The sequence below is a fragment of the Spea bombifrons genome, chromosome 8, assembly GCF_027358695.1.
Source record: "Spea bombifrons isolate aSpeBom1 chromosome 8, aSpeBom1.2.pri, whole genome shotgun sequence".
Classification (NCBI taxonomy): Eukaryota; Metazoa; Chordata; class Amphibia; order Anura; family Pelobatidae; genus Spea; species Spea bombifrons.
The window spans coordinates 21,616,728-21,637,420 of record NC_071094.1 but is presented as its reverse complement, the minus strand read 5'-3'; the positions used below and the strand labels follow the sequence as shown (position 1 = coordinate 21,637,420).

Below are 20,693 nucleotides of genomic sequence, written 5' to 3'. Positions count from 1 at the left end.
GTCCGTAACCTCTGACATATACCAGAAAGACGGGTTCTATTACCATGAAGACCAGCTCTTTGTTCTGTTGGTCCCTCTTACAGTCCAGGTGTCCACCAGACACCTCAAGTTGAGTTGCCCCTCTAAGAAACTGGGTCCCAAATTCGCTGGACTATACACAGTGACTCGAGTCTTCTCTCCAGTGGCCGTAGAATTGCGGCTGCCCCCTTCTCTGAAGGTGCACCCTGTGTTCCACACGCCACTCCTGAAACCATGGATCGTGAATCCTCACAAAGGCTCCTCCTCTGTGTGTCCTCTTCGTTCGCCGGGATGGGAACAGAAGGGCGGGCGCGCTCACCACGCCCCCCTCTTATCTCCTGCCTCCATGGCGACGAAAGGACGCACAGTGCGTGATGTCACTAACCAGGGGCGGGGCAAGAGAGGGCGGGAGGTTTAAAACGAGCATTGACTTCTATTCAGTGCTTGGTTATCCTGTATGCTGAGCTCACTGCTGTGAGCAGATATTATCTAGTTATTTCAACTGCTGTCTTGCTACTGCTGTATCCCGCACTGCTGCCTGGCATACCTATACCCTGTTGGTCTGGTCAACTACATGTCGCTCATTCCTGTTCCAACGCCACAGCAGCAGCTGCCACAGGGGAGAGGGAGACCACCGCACGGCCACCCCTGCAGCAGCCGCCACAGAGGAGAGGGAGACCTCCCTCCACCACAAAGCCACCACCGCAGCAGCCGCCACGGAGGAGAGGGAGATCCCTCTCCACCACACGTTCACCTCAGCAGCAGCCGCCAGGGAAGAGAGGGAGACTTTCCTCCACCACACGTCCACCTCAGCAGCAACCGCCACGGAGGAGAGGGAGACCCCCCTCCACCGCACGTCCTCTGCCTCAGTCTTTCAAAGAGGCAGACGATGGTAATCCAGCTGCCTCACGGCAATCCGCTTTGGTGCTCTCGAACTGCAGGACTTTATGAAGGGAGATTACGCTACACACAAGATGGCTGCAATTCCTGACACCGAAGTGACGTCATGATGGTTTTGGCGGCAAATTCGAACTTCCATTCCGGATTTCTATTTAAATCCATCAAACTGTAGTAACCTTGCCTTCTGATGGTCTTCTATGCCTTGTGCTAGTTTCCACAGACTGCGTTTATACATTCCTGATCTTCGTGTTTACCGTTTATCCTGTCCTCCGGAATCCTGACCTCGGCTCTTTTGAACTTACTGTTTCCTTGGATCCTGCCTGATTCCGGTGTCTCCAATACCCGTTGTAACGTGAGACATAGTGGACGACTACTAGTGTGTTAATAATTATAATTAATAATATTATAATAATTTTAGCTAAATTACCTGTTATATTTTATCTTAGTGTACTTGAGCTATTCTGTCAGGTAGAATTTATCCCACATAAAGATTAATCCGTCCACTACTACCCTTAAGCTTAAACTAGAAGTTGATAATTATTAATTATATTAACATAAGAAATCCCAAATTATTATTAATTTAGTTTATCATTTTTAAATTTTAAAGTTTTTTTTCAATTCACCGTTTATTGCAAAACAAATATGTCAGAGCACAAAATCACAACAGCAGCATCGCAAAAACAAGATACACATGGTACAAAGTCAGGAGGGTACGCCTCCCACAGGTTACAGGCCAATAAATTGTCAGCACGGACATAGGGGTACATTGTCTAGAAAAGGCAAAGAGATCTGTGCGTCATATCAACCGTATGCGACAAACAGTGACTGTAGGCAAAACGTCAGAGACAACAACAACAAAAGTACCTGGAGGAAAAGGACAACTTAAGTAGGAGAGGGATTTATGGCCGGGGTACCGGCAATCCCACCCCGCAGGTAAGTTAGGTACATAACATTTCGTGTAAAAACATACACAACATGAGTGGTAATCAAAAGGAAAATCAAAAACAAATAAACAACTAAATGGACTGAAATCAGAGATCCGAAGTGGAGTCAAGAGACAGTGAAGGGCTCAAGGCACCAAGGAGGGCAGGCGATCAGCAAGGGAGGCAACGTAGGTGCGCCAGTGGAACCACTGGAGGTCGACCGAGTGCTCTTGGCCCCTAGAGGCCCCCGTGAGGACCTCCATTTGATAGATAAATTTGACGCGTCTGAACCAGGCCGACATAGAGGGAGTGCTGGCGGACTTCCAGGATCTGGGAATTGTGGTGAGGGCAGCATTTATTAAATGGAATTTGACGGAGCCTTTATAGGACTTGTAAGGGCTAGCGTTATGGTGCAGAAGGACGGATGCCGGTGTAGCTATGAAAGACTGGTCAGCCACCTCCCGGATAACCTCAGACACCGCGTCCCAGAATGGTTGGATTGCCGGGCACGACCACCATGTATGGAAGACGAAACCAGGGAGGGAATTGCAGCGCCAGCAGGTAGGAGGGATCTGGGGCAAAAACCTATTCAGGTCCAGGGGGACCTTGTACCATTGGGTGACAAGTTTAACCCCTTCGCGACCTTTGCCGGTTCAGGACTGTCATGACATGAAGGTCGCTAAATGACCTTTGACGGTCCTGAACCGTCATAAAATTAAATAAGCTTAGAAAGTGATCAACGATCACTTTCTTCGCTTAAACGGCGTTACTGTAATGCCTCGATGTCGAGGCATTCAGTAACGCCGAGATCGGCATCGGGGGCCATGTCTGGCCCCTCCCCGGGGCGTCAACAGGATGCCCGTTTTAAAAGCGTTTAGGAGGCGATCGCCTCCTAAACTTAAATGGTGTCGCTGGAATGCCTCGATCCGGAGGCATCCAGCGACACCAAACACTTACCTCTGGGTGGGCTGTGACCGGGAAAATAAACAATAAAGATGAAAGAGTTAGCTAGACGGTCTCCAGACCCTCTAGAGAACTCTGGCTCCACTTGCAGGTTGAATACAGGTACTGCATTCAACCATGCAAGTCAATGGAACCCATCTTTCTAATCACTATGTGATTAGTAAAATATTCAAAAAAAAATAAAAAATGGAAAAAAAATAAAAAAAAATGTGCTAACATTTAAAAATAATTATGCAGTGATGTCACTAGATGAACCATCCAGTACATTGCAAAATGTGTAAAAAAAAAATATAAAAAAAAGTATTAAAAAATAAAATAAAATAAAAAAATAAAGTTTATTATTTTGAGCAAGTGCTAAAATTTCTCAAAAATCTCAACAAAGAGTTAAAATAAAAGCACTTCAAATACCCAAGGGGTGTCTAATATATAAAAAAAATGGCTGATGGGGTAAATTGGAGTGGCCAAGCTCAAAGATAGGGCATAGGTACAGACTGACCAAAATGGAGAAAAAAAGCGCACTTCCCAAATGTGGCATTTTAAATCTCAAACAACCCGACAAACCCATGCATGTCGGGTATCACTGCACTCAGGAGATGTTCCTGAACACATATTGGGGGGTTGTTTGACAGTGACATATACCAGAACCTGTATATCTATAACTAAAGTACAATTTGTGTGAAAAAAAAATAAAAAAAAATACTATTACAAAGTTTGACAAAGTGTAGTTCTATAATTGGTGCATGGAAAGGGTTAAAATAACAGCATTTGGAATACCCTGGGGTGTCTAGTTTTCAAAAATATATGGTTTGAGGGGGTTAAATTGAGTTAACTGGCTTCAAAGATCTTCCAAAGAGGAGATGGAGGCAGACTGACCAGATTTGTTAAAAAAGATTTGGAAATCATAAGACGCTGCTTGTACTTATTGCCCTATAACTTACAAAAAACAGCAAAAAAACATAAAAACATTGGGTATTTCTAAACTCAGGACAAGTAGTAGAATCTATTTAGCTAGTTTTTTTACTTGCTTTTTTAGGTGAGTAAAAGATTTTTCAAATAAAAGTCATAAAATGTGTTTCTTTCAATTTTTCACCATGTTTTTTTATTTTTTTTATAGTAAATAAGATGATACGATCAAAATAATGGTATCCGAAGAAAGCCCATCTTGTCCTGAAAAAAACAATATATAACTTATGTGGGTACACTAAATGGGTGAGGAGAAAATTACAGCTGAACACAAGCACCTCAAAAGTGTCAAAACAGCTGCGGTCCCACAGGGTACAAAACGAAAACTGAGCCCGGTCCTTAAGTGTTTAAAGAGCGTTTCCTGCACTCTGCTGGAGACGGTCCCCTTGTGCACGATCATAAGCATCCTCTCCCACTCCTCCAGGGAAAAAGAGATCCCCAGGTCTCCCTCCCGGAGGCTAAAGTAATACGGTTTGGTAAGTACTACCGGGGCGAGCTGAATGGCGTACAGGGCAGAGAGGAGATATGGAGGTACTTTGTCAGCCAAACAAAGCTTTTCAAACTCGGTAAGGGCACGAGTCCCACCAGCAAGGGCACCGGAGGATTTGAGGAAATGCTGAACCTGGTGGTATAGGAAGACAATCGGGAAGGTGTTGGTCGGGTCACCGGTCAGTTCCGTCAGCAGTTTACACGTAGAGCCATGGGAGACATGGTAAACCCGAAGTACGGAAACATTAGGAGGCGTAAGGGACGCCATCCGAGCGGCATCTCCCCCAGGAGCAAAGTCAGGATGCCCCGAGATAGGAAATAGGGGAGAGGGTTCCAGAATGACACCTCCAGCACGCACCGCCCCCCTGAACGCCCTCAGTGTTGACGTAATCAGGGGATGAGGTGTATGAACAACACACCTCTGCGATTCAGAGATCCAGGGAAGGACACCGAGGGGGCAGGAAACGGCCGCGGCCTCAACCTGAAGCCAAGGCCTGTTGGAGCCAACAGACCACTCCACTACGCGTCGGAGATGAGCGGCCCGCCAGTACAGCTCCAAATTAGGGAGACCCATTCCTCCCGACGTCTTTGGTCTGGTCAGGTAAGAAAAGGAAAGCCTAGGAGGCGTATTATTCCAGATATACCGAAGAAAGGCACTGTGACACTTACGAAAGTAGGGTCGGGGGAGGAAGACGGGTAATGTCTGTAAAAGATAAAGAAAACGGGGTAAAACATTCATTTAAGGACACTAACCCTGCCAAACCAGGACACATGGGGGAAGGCCCACTTAGTCAAGTCGGCCTGAAGGGTAGTCAAAAGGGGGTCAAAGTTCAAGGCCTTAATCTGAGACAAGTCCAAGGGAATGAGGACGCCCAGGTATTTGATATAGTCATCCTTCCAGCGAAATGGCATCGTGGAGCGGATATGATGGGAAAGGTCCGACGGAAGATGGAACCCCATCACCTCAGACTTGGACAGGTTAATTTTATAATTGGATAGATAATGGAAATGCTCAAGCAGGGACAACAAAGCAGGGAGCGAGCGGCACGGGTCCGAGAGTGTCACAAGGACATCGTCACAAACAGCGAGATCGCATGGGAGCGACCCGCTATCTCAATGCTTTGGTTGCCGGGTCTGATCGGACTGCCGTTGCAAGCGGCTCAACCGCCAGGAGGAACAAGATGGGGGAGAGAGGGCAGCCCTGGCGCGTCCCGTTGGAAAGGGTCAGCCCCTCTGACTGGAGACCATTGACCGTAACTCGGGCCATGGGAGAGGCATGCAACGCACGTATACAGGTCAGGAACCGCGTGCCCAGACCGATACCCTCCAGGACCTTAAATAAAAAGGACCAGGAAACCTGGTCGAATGCCTTTTCGGCATCCATTGAGGCAAGAATCATCGGGGTCCGGAAATGCTGGGCATGCGCAACAATATCTATGACCCTGATCGTGTTGTCCCTCGCCTCCCTCCCCGGCACAAAGCCAACCTGATCCGGGTGAATCAGACCTGGCAAGAGGGGGCGAAGGCGGTTAGCGAGGATTTTTGCAAACAGCTTGACATCTACATTGATCAGTGAGATCGGTCTATAGCTACTGCAGAGGTCCAGATTTTTGTCAGGCTTCGGAATGACCACAATACTGGCATCGAGCGCTCGGGGGTCAAAGGGCTCGCCTCTAGCTATAGCATTAAAGTGGGTGACTAGGCGGGGGCCCAGGAGAGGTAGAAATTTCTTATAATAAGCGGCTGAGAAGCCGTCCGGACCCGGGCTCTTGCCAGAGGGAGAGCTCTTGACGGCGGATTCGACCTCGGACAACGTGATCGGGTCCTCAAGGAGCTTACTGTCGTCCGCAGACAAAACCTTTTGAAGGTGCGCAGCCAGGAAGCCAGCGGTGGCCCGCTGAACCTCCGAAGGGGGGCCTGGCTAGGAGGGAGATTGTAGAGAGAGGAGTAATACTGCCGGAATCTCTCAGCGATTTTATGGGAGTGGAAGTGTAGCTGATTGTGGCCATCACGAATCCGGAGCAAATAGCTCTGGGCCCTTTTCGCCTGCAGCGCCCTAGCTAGCAATTTCCCTGGCTTGTCCCCAAATTCGTAAAATTTATATCATTTTTAAAGTTAAGCTAATCTTACTAGTGGTGCTACAGTGCTTTAGTTTGTGCTTTGTGTTAGCAACAGCAAGAGACAAAGTCAATTTTTCTTCTTAATATTAATTAATAATTATTACATTTCATTTGCTGTGCTCACCTCAGTCCATCAGTGAAGTGAACTAGTTGGGCTAGTGAGTCCAGCCACATAAGTGCTGTTCAGTAAGCAGTGAAGCTAACTGTTTTGCTGTTAAATTTTATTTTCTTTTTTTTTTTTTAAGAAAGATTGACTGTGTGACAACTGTACTAAGCAAAGCTTTAAGGTAGGTGTAGTACTAGTAGTAAGAAAGAAAAAAAAATAGCTAATATTTGTAGACTTAGCAGTAGTACAACTATATCGGTCTGCTTCCGTATCTGATTTAAAGTTAGTGGTTTAAACCCATAGTATAATTATAATTTATAATCTATATTACATAAATTAATAATATTAATTAAATATAACATATAGATAACCTCACTTTAGCATAGTGGGCTTGAGAGTGTCTGTCCTTGCCTAGGGGTAGACTTAGAATAGGGAGGAAATATAGCCTGAAAAAAGCTTTAGCCTAGTAGTAGAAGAAAAAGACTGATAGATCAATCTTGCTCTTAGGCCTGTGTAAATTTAAAATAAATATTGCTAGTAGTTAGTGTATTATAATAGTTAAACTTGAGTTAATAACACCATTTAGTGGCTTTAGTTAAACAACTGGTAAATAACTTCAGCACTTTGGCAGGCTGCACATGACAGCACAGTGCAGTTGTGAATAGTGTTTCATCAGTAGCACTGAAGAGAAACTTCCTCCAAATTTTTGGGGTTTCCATTTTTTTCCTTTTCTTTCTGTTTTTTTTTAATTCATATTTCTCTCAATTTCATTAATAAACTATTTCCCCCAGTCCCCTACTGTTAAATACAACACACAACATACAACTTGAAATTGATCCTCCTCCTGGGACTAAGAAAAGGGAGGGAGGGACAGGCTCCAAAGGTTTAGCAGCAATACTGAGAGTGCTGTTCCCAACCCCAAGCGATCTGGTTCTTTCTCACAGTGGCTTTTTGTTGATTATCCGCCTCCCAAGACCACCAACTCCACCACCACTAGCGCTGCACCTGCTATTCCCATCATTCCCTCCTAGTACCACCTTTACTACAATAAAGACGGTTAGAGAGAGGGCTACACGTAGTGTAACTCCATCTAGCGATGTACAAGAGAAGCATGAGACTGAGAGGCCAAGTGCAGAGTAAGGCTCTGTTCTTCCTGCTAGTACTACTACTACTGGTAGTAGTCATGACATCAGTCTTAGTTTCAGCCTAGCAGGAATTCCATTTGATCTGGCTAATGAAGAACTTGACTGGAGGAAAGAATAGAAGAGATGAATGGTCAGGAATCAGATTCTTCAGGGAGCAGTCTAGGAATGACTAGTGCACAATTGTCCTCCATGTTCTCCACTGCTACTATCATCATCACCACCACCACCACCACCAGCAGCAAAACCTACCAAATCTGGTAAAATTTAAAAAAATAGCAGTCCTGCTACCATTTCTATGGTCAGTACTCCTGTTTGCACTGACACAGTTGCCAGTGCCACCACCAGTACTGTAACTGTGCCAGTAAGAACAACCACTGTTAGTGGCAGAGTAGAGAGCCTAGAGATGGAGAGTGAGATTAATGTGCCATCTCCTAGTGTTTGCAGCACTAGTCCTGCTACTGCTCATCCATCCAGAGCAGTAGAAGCAGCACCTAAGAGGGCAAGGCTCTCCACGCCCCAATTTGGGAGTACTATGAAAGTGTAGAAGAAGGGCTCTATGGAAAGTACAAACAGCAGAAGGAAAGTGTCTGGACATTTCAGCAGTGCTGCGATGAAGCATCACCTCAGCACTCAACATAATGCTGTGTTATTGGGGAAAGAGGCAGAAAAACGTAGGGCAGGCAGCTTAGCTGGTGGCCGTGGTACTACTACAACAACTAGTACCATCTCCAGAGAGAGTCAGCTTATAACTAAGCACAGTTTTTGCAAAACTCGTCAAGCGGTTTAGCCTTTTTGTTTGTGTTCATGTTCTGTTGTTCCTTTCGATTTTATTGTCCACGGACACTCAATAAATACTGTATTGGCTCGGATATAGGCCGCCCCCGTACATAGGCCGCACCCTAAAAGTTTGGTGCTTTCGGCGGGGGACATCTACGCAATACAACTTCTGGTGCCGGCACCGGAAGTTGTATACGCGTATTGCGTAGATGTCCCCCACCGGCCCCGCAAGACACCCGGGAGTCTGCTCCGGTAAGTCCGGGGGGGGCGGGGGCAGAGGTAAAACGCTTAGACAACCTCCCGTGCCGGCACCCCCCCGTGGGAAGTGCTGGCAGGGGAGGCTGTCTGAGCGTATCGGGGAGTAGGATGCAGGTCCCCTGCACCGCTGCGGGGGATCTGTATCCTAACCCCGCTGCCTGCCCGGCGCTAGACCCCGAATATAGGCCACACCCCCACTTTAAAGACTTAAAGTGGGGGGGAAAAGTGCGGCCTATATTCGAGCCAATACGGTATTTTTGTATATACATGCATGGATATCCTTGTGTGATACTGGTGTCGGCTGGAGCAACTATCGGTTTTTGTGTTGCCGTTTGGAACCTGGACTGGGTCCTCCAGGCGTTGCAACACCCAGCTAAGAAATCCAAATAAAATATATATTTTTTAAATCCCTTGGATAGCTGTTACGCCTTCAATTTCACTAATAATGTCTCTTTATTAGTGTTCTCCTTTTCCACAGTTAAAAATAATTTATTTTCCCTTAGCTACGTGGCTCACGTGCCCATTGTGGGTGGAGAAGGGTCAGCTTGGGCACCCTGACTGGTCTGCGGCTACGCCTTTCCAGCATTTGAGCTACAGAAGCTCGTCTGTTGGATTAGACCACATGGGCCAGCCTTCACTCCCACATGCATCGCTGAGCATTGGCCATGACTGTTGCCGGTTCACCGCTTTTCTTTTGTGATCCTGCACCTACACAGGGTACCATGTCCTTTCAAAAAGGCACAGTCTTGGTGAGTTAATGATAAGCCACAGTTTATTGTATAATCCACGTCAGCATTCAGTAACATATGCATAAATCACAAAATCTCTGCAAACAAAATCCTAGCTCATCTGAGCTTTTACTAACATAGATGTCCCTTACTAATCAGGGCCTAAACTAAACAAAACGCAGGCCTCACCATCCTTTTAGACTGTTGCTTTGTTGCATAGCAATCCTTGCTGCTTTCCGCCTTCAAATAAAACTCCCCTCTTCCATCCATCAGGCAAGGTTTTATTGCAGTCACTGCAGCTGACCAGTGCTTTGGAGTCAGTCTGAACTCCTGGCCTGGATTCTGTTTCACTCCAGGTGTATGTAAACTGCGGGGTGGAGCACCGGCCCACCTAACTCTCCGTATGCTCCACCCCAGGGGCCCATATATACTTATGTGGCGCAACAAATACTCCCCCTGGGGCTACATATCATACCACTCTCTACAAAACATATCACACCTTCCTTGGACCGCTTTTGATAGCTACAGACCGGGAACACCACACAAGAGCTGCAGTTTTGGAGATGCTCTGACCCAGTAATCTAGCCATCACAAATTGGCCCTTGTCAAAGTCGCTCAGATCCTTACACTTGCCCATTTTTCCTTGTAACACATCAACTTTAAGGACAAAAATTTTACGTGCTGCCTAATATATCCCACCCACTGGCAGGTGCCATGATAACAAGATTATCAGTGTTATTCACTTCACCTGTCCATGGTCATAATGTTATGACCACAATTTAGTGGCTGTAAACTCTGGGAGCAAAAGGAGATGTCTACCCTAGATGTACACTACTTCCCTATCCAGGTGGTTCAATCTCAGACTTGTCCCTGTTACACTCTTCAAACACATCTGTCAGCTTGAAATCCATCACCATGTTTTTTAACACATTAGATGTTTTATATTTAGTTTGACTGACATATGTGCCAAAACTTATGTGTCCTTTAAATACACAATTAAAATCACCTGCTAGACTCAAGGGATAAGAATCTTTCATAAAAAGTAGTAGCAACTTCTCCCTTTGTTTCCTATCAGGAGACTTGTAAATGTTTCAAAAAGGCCACTTAAAATCATCAATAAAAGCACTGACAAATAAAACTGCGTAAAATCAATAAGAATGTTACCCTTAAAAGGAATGGTTACCCATGCAGATCTATTTTCATTATAGCCAGACCATACAGATGGTCCATGTGCACAGTCTTTTTCATACTTTTCTTAGCACTGGCTATGTGGGATATGGTATTCTTGTACATAACAATTTAAACATCACTCTCCTTGTCTATTTCCTGTTCTATATTACCAGCCTCAAAATGTTCAGCACCATCTGAACTAAAATTCCCTGGGGACTTTACATTATAGTCTGAACTCCCCTTAATGTATAATATATTGAAATACTAGGTAGATCAGGAGACCTCATTACCAGCCTCCTTCACTGCCGTAGTAAAGGATTTCCTTTTTGGGATTTTAGCTATTTTAGACTCCAACTGCTCTCTCTTTCTGTTGTTGGCCATGGCCAGTGGTTCTGCCTCAGGTGTCTCCTCTGTCCTGGTCCTTATCAGTTGCGGGATTAAGGGCTCACTCTTGTTAGAAATTATGACCCTCTTACAGGGATATTCTTTTAGGGAATGTGTGACGAATAAAGCACAAATACAAGCGTATAGAAAAAATTATATTGATATTGAATTAGGTCACTGTTACAGGTGATAAAACATATAACATACAGAAAACATTTGATAATAATACAAAACAAAAAGGGATACTTAAACAAATTCTTGGGAAACCTCTCAGCTCACAGGCTTCTCCCGGACGTCATCATGCGCAGCTTCGTTCTGAGTCTCCTGACCCGGAACACTTCTGTTTACTGCGCTCTTCTTTCTCAGAATCTTCTGACTATTGCAGCCCCTAACTAGTCATCCCAGAATTCCTTGTACCTCCCAGAAAGTGGTTCACCCAACCACTCTTTCCAGAGATTTCCTGTATGACCCAATTATGGAGGAGACAGGTAGTCTATGCAAAAATACACACAGCTATTTTAATATACATTGGCTTCAGTTATCTGACCCCTTGTGGGGTATCCCACCTATGTTGGAGCCTTTGTTCCAAACCCATTGTAATGCATCACTATGCAAATGACCTTACATTGTAAAATCAGTTATCTCACCTTACAGAAACCCAAATCTTCCCCAAAACATGTAGTATCACATTTTAAAGGCAACCTTCATTTCTTACACTCTGACAGATTTGTCAGTACCATTTGGGTTCTCCATGTCCATCCACTGTTTTTACCTGGTGCTTGGTGCAGCCTCATCTAGATTTCCCTTTTTAGGTTCGGGGTTGTGATGTTGTTGAACTCCCTCCCCAGGGGCAGCTACAAATGCAGGGATGCAAGGCATTGGAGCCTTCACCCCAGCACAGCCCAAGGTTCAGGGATGTGAAGCAGTGGAGGCTCCTCTTCAACAGTAGCTCCAGGTACAGGCATGTGTGACAGTAGAGCCTGCCTGCACCTCTCTTTAAACTGAGATCTATGATTCACCTATTCTGCTGTGTATAGAAGACTTGGTTTTGTCCCTAAAAAAGTTGTGTGTGCTCCTGTATACGTACTTGGTATGTTTTTTCTATGCGGATGGTCTCAAGAATCCCATTTGATTCCCATTTCCTGCAAGATCACTGGTTTGGACTGACATGGCTACCCCTTTTAACAGAGGGAAACCCGGCAACAACGGCTAGGGAGGAACCCGGAACCAATGATACATATGGAAAACTTCAGGTTGAAGCGGCTTCACCTACCACTTGCCAGCTAAGTACACAACACTGGGCACCCTACTGACTGCACAGTTATACCACACAAAACATGTGTGAGTTTCCTTTAAGTTAACTGTGTCCTGGATACAAGGATGAATAACATGTCCTGTGTTGTCTCTGTAAAATGCTGACATTCTTGTGCGTTGAGTCTTGTTAGTAGATAATCCTGTTTAGGTTTAAAGCCCATGTTTAGGATGTAGTCTTCTGTTGCTATATACAATACCCCTGTCTGTTGTTGCTGAGCAAATATTACAAGGACAAAGAGATTTTGTACTGTAGGAAAAAGGCTGCCTCCTAACAGATTACTTCAAAGCGAATTTCAAATACTTTCCTTCCTGGAATCAGGTCAGCAGCATACGATGTCTCCCGCAAACCATTTCCTCATAGTAATAGCTAATTATTTGCAAGAGAGAAAAGGTTTTCATTTTAATACACATAAAAATCTAAATCACAGGGTGAAAACGCAAAATGTAATAATTTAACCCCTACAAGTGAATGTAAAATTGCAGTCCCTATAATCTCCCAAAAATAGGACTCCATGGAGGGGCCACTGTTATGCAGTGCTGGTATTACCGGGTACAGGATCTCCTTTTCTCTTGACAAAAGATATCCAGAAAACAAGCCAGAGGTCAAACAATGATGTAAATGAAAACAAATAACTCCTAAGGGTAAAGAATAGTTATGTGTTTCAGCCACACCTATTGCAAGCACATATGCAAACAATGGCAGTAAAACGGGTAATACCGAGGAACTTTAAATAGTCATAGGATGCCACAAGTCCGTTTGTGACATTTGTGCCCTAATAGGACTGCCCCTGTCCAATGTAAGGGCCATTTTTGTGAAGTGGAAGCATTTACCAGTAACAACAGCTCAGCCACGGAGCACTAGACCACAAACAATCAGAGTGGGGTCACTAAGTGCTGAAGGGTGTAGTGCATAAGCATAACATTTCCTCTGTAGCATCACTCGCTTCTAAACGAGCAACATCAGCACAATCACTGGGCTTTGGAAGCTTCATGAATTGGGTTTCTATAGCCAAGCAGCTGCACAAAATCACTGTGCACAGTGCCAAGCATTGGCTGAAGTGGAGTAAAAGCACATCACCACTGGGCTCTGGAGGAATGGGAATGTGTTCTGTGGAGTGATGAATCACACTTCACTCTCTGGAAGTTTGAAGGACAAATCTGGGTTTGGCAGACGACAGGAGAAAGCTACCTACCGGAATGCATAGTGCTTACTGTAACATTTGGTGGAGGGATAACTATCCAGGGCTGTTTTTTCAGGGTTTGGGCTAGGCCTTTAGTTCCAGGAAAGGGTAATATTAATCATATACCATACAAAGATATTTTATATGATTGTATGCTTCTTTCTTATTCCATCATGACTATGCCCCTGTGCACAAAAACAAGGTCCATAAAAGCATGGTTGATCAGTCTGGTGTGGAGGAACTCAAGTGGCCTCCACAGAGCACTGGCCTTAACCCCACTTAACACCTTTGGGAGGAGTTAGAATGCTGATTGCTAGCCAGGCCTTCTCACCCAACATTGCGTGAGCATGTCTCCAATCTCACGAATCGCACTTAATAAAGCGTCAGTCCTCATTGGCGAATAGCTGAATACGAGGGTATCTTCAAGCCTTTATCCGATAATACAGTAAAAACAACCTTGTAGAGTGGTTTCGTGATGCAAGTAGTTGCTTCCAGGTATTGAGCGGTGGTTCGTGATGTGACACGCACAGCGTCTCACATGATCTTTCATTCTCCAAGAGCACAACGCATTTCGACTTGTGGCTTCCTCAAAGTGCATAGCGTTAGCTACAATTGGTGATACTCATCCTTCTGGTAACAAAGTTAACCCTTACATATCTAAAGCAGATTATAATTTATTAAATAGATCATTCCCCATCTCCTACTATCTATTTTAGTTCTCCTACTTTATTAGTTACACCTTGCTAGTACCGGGTTGGACCCCCTTTTGCCTTCAGAATTGCCTTCATTCTATGTGGCATACTATCTACAAGGTGCTGGAAACATACCTCAGAGATTTTGGTCCACATGGACATGATGGCTTCACAGTTGCTGCAGATTTGTCGGCTGCACATCCATGATGCAAATCTTCCGTTCTTCCTAAAATTATATACAGGGGAGCTCCAAGTTTAAGCTTAAACTTGACCTCCAGTTTCACAAAATCCCAACACAAAACCAATACATTTATACATAATGATATAGGGTTCTACATATGTGGACAATGTACCTCTTGCCAAGAGACTAATCCCATTGGTAGGGTGTCTATTAGAACATTTATGAGTTTTAAAACAGGCAGACAATACAATATAAAATAATTAATAACATTTCACTCTAATGCACATGTGGACATAAAAGAACTTATGAACATGTTAGAGCAATACGTTATATCCTATGGGACTAAACCAGGATTTTGATCTTTTCAATTTTTTAAAATTGCCTTTAACTCCTCACATCAAAATTAAAAAAGAAAGCAGCTACTCGTAGAATTTATAAAATAGTGGAGAATGATAAACACATTACAAACCACAAGACATAGGAGCTGCTTTTGGGAGATATTACCATGATCTATACAATATCCCAGATCAGACAGAAACGTCATTTATACAAAATTATCTAAAGGAAATTAAGCTGCCCAACCTCTCTAAAGAACATATAGAACAATTTAATACGCCATTCAAGCTAGAGGAAGTTCAAATAGCAATTGACAAGTTGAAAAATAATGTTGCCCCTGGCCCAGATGGCTTTACGAACTTATTCTTTAAAATGTTAAAAGAGAGATTGGCCCAAAAGCTCTGTTTGGTTTTTAACTCGATTGGGAAACAAGCTCAATTTCCAGTAGAAATGATGCAAGCAAATATAGTCCCTATATTAAAACAAGATAAAGACCTGGCCCAGATACCCAATTATAGACCTATCTCACTGATAAAAACAGATACAAAAATGTATTTGACGCTGCTGGCAAACAGATTAAAAGATATAATACCTTATTTAGTCAACAATGATCAAGTAGGCTTTGTGACAGGAAGATCCTCTAGTAGCGATCTAGGGAAATATTTTGAAAAAATCATGGCATTATATATTCTACCCTCTGCAAGAATCATTGGCGCAGGGATATCTTCTCCTTGGTTTCCAGTTAGAAATGGCACAAGGCAAGGTTGTCCGTTATCCCCCCTATTATATGTGCTTACTTTGGAACCCCTAGCCCAAAAAATAAGAGACCAACCATTAATTAAAGGATGTCTAAATAAGGGTTTAGAGGGAAAAATATCCTTATACGCTGACGACATAGTGATCACGGTAACGGATCCGATTAATTCAGCAGAACATCTACTGAAAGAAATTCAGTTATATGGTGAAACCTCTAATTATAAACTCAATGTTGCTAAAACTTGTGCAATACTTTCCAATTCATCTGGAACTCTGAAGCAGGAATTAAGAAATAAATATTGTTTTACATGGGTAAACAAAGAGGTACCATATCTAGGGATAAAAATTACAAGAAACCCAGAAAAGTTATTAGAGACAAATTTCAAATCCTTATTGGCACACACACTAGAAACTTTAAACTCCTGGTCTAATCTAGAGATCTCATGGTGGGGTAGATTAAATAGCGTTAAGTCGTACATATTACCAAAATGGATATACCTGTTTAGATTGATCCCTCTTCACTTTCCAAATAGCTGGCTGAGAGAAATTCAAAAACTGTTTATGAGATTCATATGGGGAGGTAAAACCCCCAGAATCTCTATAAAAATGTTAAGTAAAAATATGAATCGAGGTGGGATAGCCCTACCAAAAATTAAAAAATACCATGATGCAACAATGATTGTACATCTTTCAAGGTGGCTGATAGAAACATCAGCTCAAGAGACGTGGTATAAAATTGAGTCCTCACGCTTAAACTTTAATGATTTAAGCTACTTATGCTCTAACCACGAAAATATAAAAATAGATAACTTAATTTTGAATAATTTATTGAAATTTTGGAAATCTTTCAGGAAGGATAATAAGCTAGGTCAGTGATGGCGAACGCGTGGCACGCTTGCCGCTGTTGGCACGCCGAGCCGTCTCTGTGGGCACGCCGTGTCGGCGGACTACATCTCCCCAGAGAACACTGAAGCCACGCCCCCCGCTCTCAAACATCTGACGCGCCTGCGTGGGATATCACCTGACACACGGACATCACAGGAGCGACTGGGGACTGACCCCACACTGATTCCAGCAAATCAAGTAAGTTTTATAACCAATTGCCGACCGGGCCATAGCCAAAAGATGGCTACAGCACGGTCGGCTTATTCTGGGAGGACGTCCATGGACGTCCTCCCAGAGAATCTTGCTCCCGCGCGCCCTACGGTGCGAGGGGAGAGGGGAAGAGAGAGACATGCAATGCTCTGCCCATACTATGCAGTGCTGTGCAATACTCTGCCCATGCTGTGCAATACTCTGGCCATACTATGCAATACTCTGCAGCATTCTGCCCATACTCTGCAGTATTCTGCCCATACTCTGCAGTATTCTGCCATAAACTGAATAAAGCCTTTTTTTTAACTAAATTACTACTCTTAGAGCGGCGCTGCTCTATCTAAAAAAAAGGGCTCATTATTAGTGTCATTGTGAAACATTTCCCCCCCTCATTGGTGTATATGTGCCTCATTATAGGTGTCATTGGGAAACATCATTGGGGGGGAATTGTGGCCCTATCTTTGGTGTCATTGGGAGGAATGTGTGCCCCTTCATTGGTGTGAGTGGGGGGATTATAACCTATTGTTAGTATCAGTGGATAAATCAGTGCCCCATGGGCCTAATAAAAGCAAGCCGAGGGCCACATCTGGCTCCCGGGCCACAGTTTGGAGTCCAATTCACCTTAAGGTGGCGCTATATATAACATATGGTAGTTATTTGAACCCGTGTCCTGTCCTATGGACAACAATTTTTTTTTTCATTCCAGCCCTTTGTATCTACAGCGGCTTTCAGACATCCAAACGGCCATGTTGGCTGTGAGTAATTCCCTTTTTCATGATTTCCCAAACAAGGACAAAATTAAGCAACGAATCTCTGAAATGCCACTTAGCAGAAATACTGTTAAAGATAGAGTCCTGCGTATGGCAAGTGATGTTAGTCAGCAGCTCACCACTGACTTACAAAAGGCAGTCTGTTACTCCATGTGCTTGGATGAAAGCACGGATATAAATAATCATGCAAGGCTAGCAGTAATTTTGCGTTATGCTGTTGGTGACACCATGAGAGAGGAGCTCATGAAACTGGTGTCTTTGCCTGGAAGAACACAAGGGATAGATATCTACAATGCTGTGATGGAGGCTTTTTTGTCACAAGACATAAGGCCAGAAAAAGTGGTTTCAGTTACTAGTGATGGGGCACCTTCCATGGTGGGGGTAACATCTGGTTTCATACAGTTTTTTGTTAAAGAAGCAAAGCATCCAGTCATTCAATTTCATTGTATTATGCATCAAGAAGCTCTTTGTGCCAAGGAAAGCAGCAAAAAATTAGACGATATTCTCAAGGATGTCACAAAAATGGTGAATTACACCATAGCTCGTGCTCTTAATTGTCGACAGTTTCAAGCACTTCTTGATGAGGTACAGGCACAGTATAATACTTTACTTATGTACAATAATGTACGGTGGCTAAGCAGAGGAAGGGTCTTGGAGAGATTTATAGCCTGCTTGGATGAAATTAGGCTGTTTATGAATGAAAAGGGGCAGGAATATCCACAGCTCACTGATATGACCTGGCTCACCAACCTAATGTGTTTTTACTGATTTTACAATACACTTCAACGTACTGAACAAAAAACTGCAAGGTTTAGGGAAAACAGGATGTTTTCTGATATCAGAACATTTGAGAGAAAACTGCAGGTTTTTGAAAGAGACCTTGAAAGTGGGCAGCTGAAATATTTTCCAAATCTAAAAATGTATTTAACATTTACAGACAATCCAAACCATCATGAAATCTACAAGGAATTTTCTAGCATTATAGCAGTTGCAAAGGAGAATTTTAGTAACAGATTTTTACAGTTCCGTAAGATGGAGACAACCCTGTGTTTTCTTACGTCTCCAGATAAAGCCAAATGTGAAGAACTTGATCTTTCCTGCTTACACTGGTTAGATTTAGAAAATCTTGAAATGGAGCTACTGGAATTTCAAGAAAACTCTATCTGGAAAAATAAATTCTATGACCTGCGTGCAACACTTGAGAAGATGGAGTGTGAAGGGATAACAGAGGACAGCACAGTTGCTAGTTCGGAAAATGAAAATCCTTAAAGTGTGGAATTCTCTGCCAAATAATTTTAAGTCAATGAAAACACTTGGGATTGCTTTTCTTTCTTTGTTTGGGTCATCCTATGTTGGCACTTTGAAAAAAATAAGTCATTTTGGTTTGCAGTGTGGGCACTTGGGCTCAAAAAGGTTTGCCATCACTGAGCTAGGTTGTTTTATACTGCCAAATACTTCTTTAAAATCACTTGAACTGAACATCATGGATTTAGACATAAGTAAATGGCTTGAAAGAGGATTAAGCAAATTTATTCAGCTGATTAAAAGAGATTTAATCAAACCTTTTGCCTTTTTAGTAGAGGAATTCCCTCCCTCCAAATGATTTATATACATATTTACGAGTTAAGAACTTTATAAATGTGGAACTTAGGGCCCATAATGAAAAGAAACTCAAGCTGATATCACAATTTGAGAAAGAGATAAATGTCAAAAAAATTATTAAAAGCGAAGTACTTGAAGAGGAGGACCCATCAAACGGTAAACCCAAAGCTCTCTTGAAATGGCAAAAAGAGATAGGACATGAATTTAACCAGGAAGAATGGTATAAAACGCTAAATAATCTCAAGAAAAACATTCACTGCCTAAATCTCAATGAACTCCAATACAAAATAATGTATAGGTGGCACTTAGTTCCAGAGAGACTCAGCAAAATGTATCCCCAAGCCTCTAGTGTATGTTGGAGATGTAGGTTAGAGAAGGGATCGTATGATCATATATGGCGGAATTGTGTAAAATTAAAAGATTTTTGGAGAATGGTGGTCTCTGTGTTAGACATATTAGAAATCAGAGGAGCTCAATATACTGCTGGAAGTTTTCTCTTTCATTTATCTTGGACAAACATGAACCACATTCAAAACTACTAAGCACTACATATATTGATGGCAGCAAAACATTTAATAGCGTGCAATTGGAAAAAACAAGAACTTCCCTATTGGACAATTTATAAAACTCAAGTACAATATCAATTACAAATGGAAAAAGGTTTATTAGCAGGTAAACATGAGCAAGTTGCAGAAGAAGCATTAAAGCAATGGCAAACACATTTCTGTAATGGAATATCGGACTCATTACCATAGAGTAGAGCTAGATTAGATCCATAACAGATCACTTGGCTATTAATAAGATAATAAGATAGTGTAGATGACCCCTGGATATAGATGAACAGTATGGCGATATCCGATTGAAGGTCTTAATGCGCTGTATGTATAGGTTTTCAGAAGAATGATCTTAATTATGCAACATTTATATACTGGCGTATTCTTATGTCTATGTATATGTATGTATGTATGTATGTATATATATATATACCGTATTTGCTCGATTATAAGACGACCCCCCAAAATCTGAATATTAACTTAGGAAAAAAAGAAAAAAGCCTGAATATAAGACGACCCTAAAGGAAAAAAGTTTTACCAGTAAATGTTAATTCATGTAAACTATTTTTTTTAAATAAAAGCTATGATTGAGAAAAATATTTTTTTTGTTTTTATTTCCTTGTATTTTCCAACCCCAGTTACGCACATCTGCCCCCAGGCTTGCCACACCAATATGGCACTGTGGCCCATGATATGCCTTTTAACCCTCTATATGCCACTGTGCCCCATGGTATGCCTTTTGACCCCCTATATGCCACTCTGCCTCCAGAAATGCCTTATACCCCTATATCCCATTCTGGCACTTAGGGGGTTAAAATGCATATTATGGGGCAGAGTGGCATATAGGGAGGTATAAGGCATTCCAGGAGGCAGAGTGGCATTAAGGGAGTTAAAAGGCATTATATAGAGCACTCTGCCTCCAGAAATGCCTTATACCTCTATATGCCACTCTGGCATTTAGGGGGTTAAAAGGCATATTATGGGGCAGAGTGGCATATAGGGAGGTATAAGGCATTTCAGGAGGCAGAGTGCTCTATTAAATGCCCCTTTAACGCCACTCTGCCTCCTGAAATGCCTTATACCTCCCTATATGCCACTCTGCCCCATAATATGCCTTTTAACCCCCTAAGTGCCAGAGTGGCATATAGGGGTATAAGGCATTCCAGAAATGCCCTATGCCCCCATTTAACACACACACACACGCACGCACGCACACACGCACACACACACACACTTACCGGTGCTTCCAATTTCCTGCTGTATTGTCG

General features: G+C 43.1%; 1 long non-coding RNA gene across 1 annotated transcript in view; it reads left to right on the top strand.

Moving 5' to 3' along the window:
- Positions 1 to 3,513, top strand: part of LOC128502623 (uncharacterized) — a 113,428-nt gene extending 109,915 nt beyond the window's left edge. Inside the window, exon 2 of the long non-coding RNA XR_008355156.1 lies at positions 3,295 to 3,513. This is a non-coding gene — a long non-coding RNA (uncharacterized LOC128502623). The remainder of the gene's footprint in view (positions 1 to 3,294) is intronic.
- The last annotated feature ends 17,180 nt before the right edge of the window (positions 3,514 to 20,693 follow it).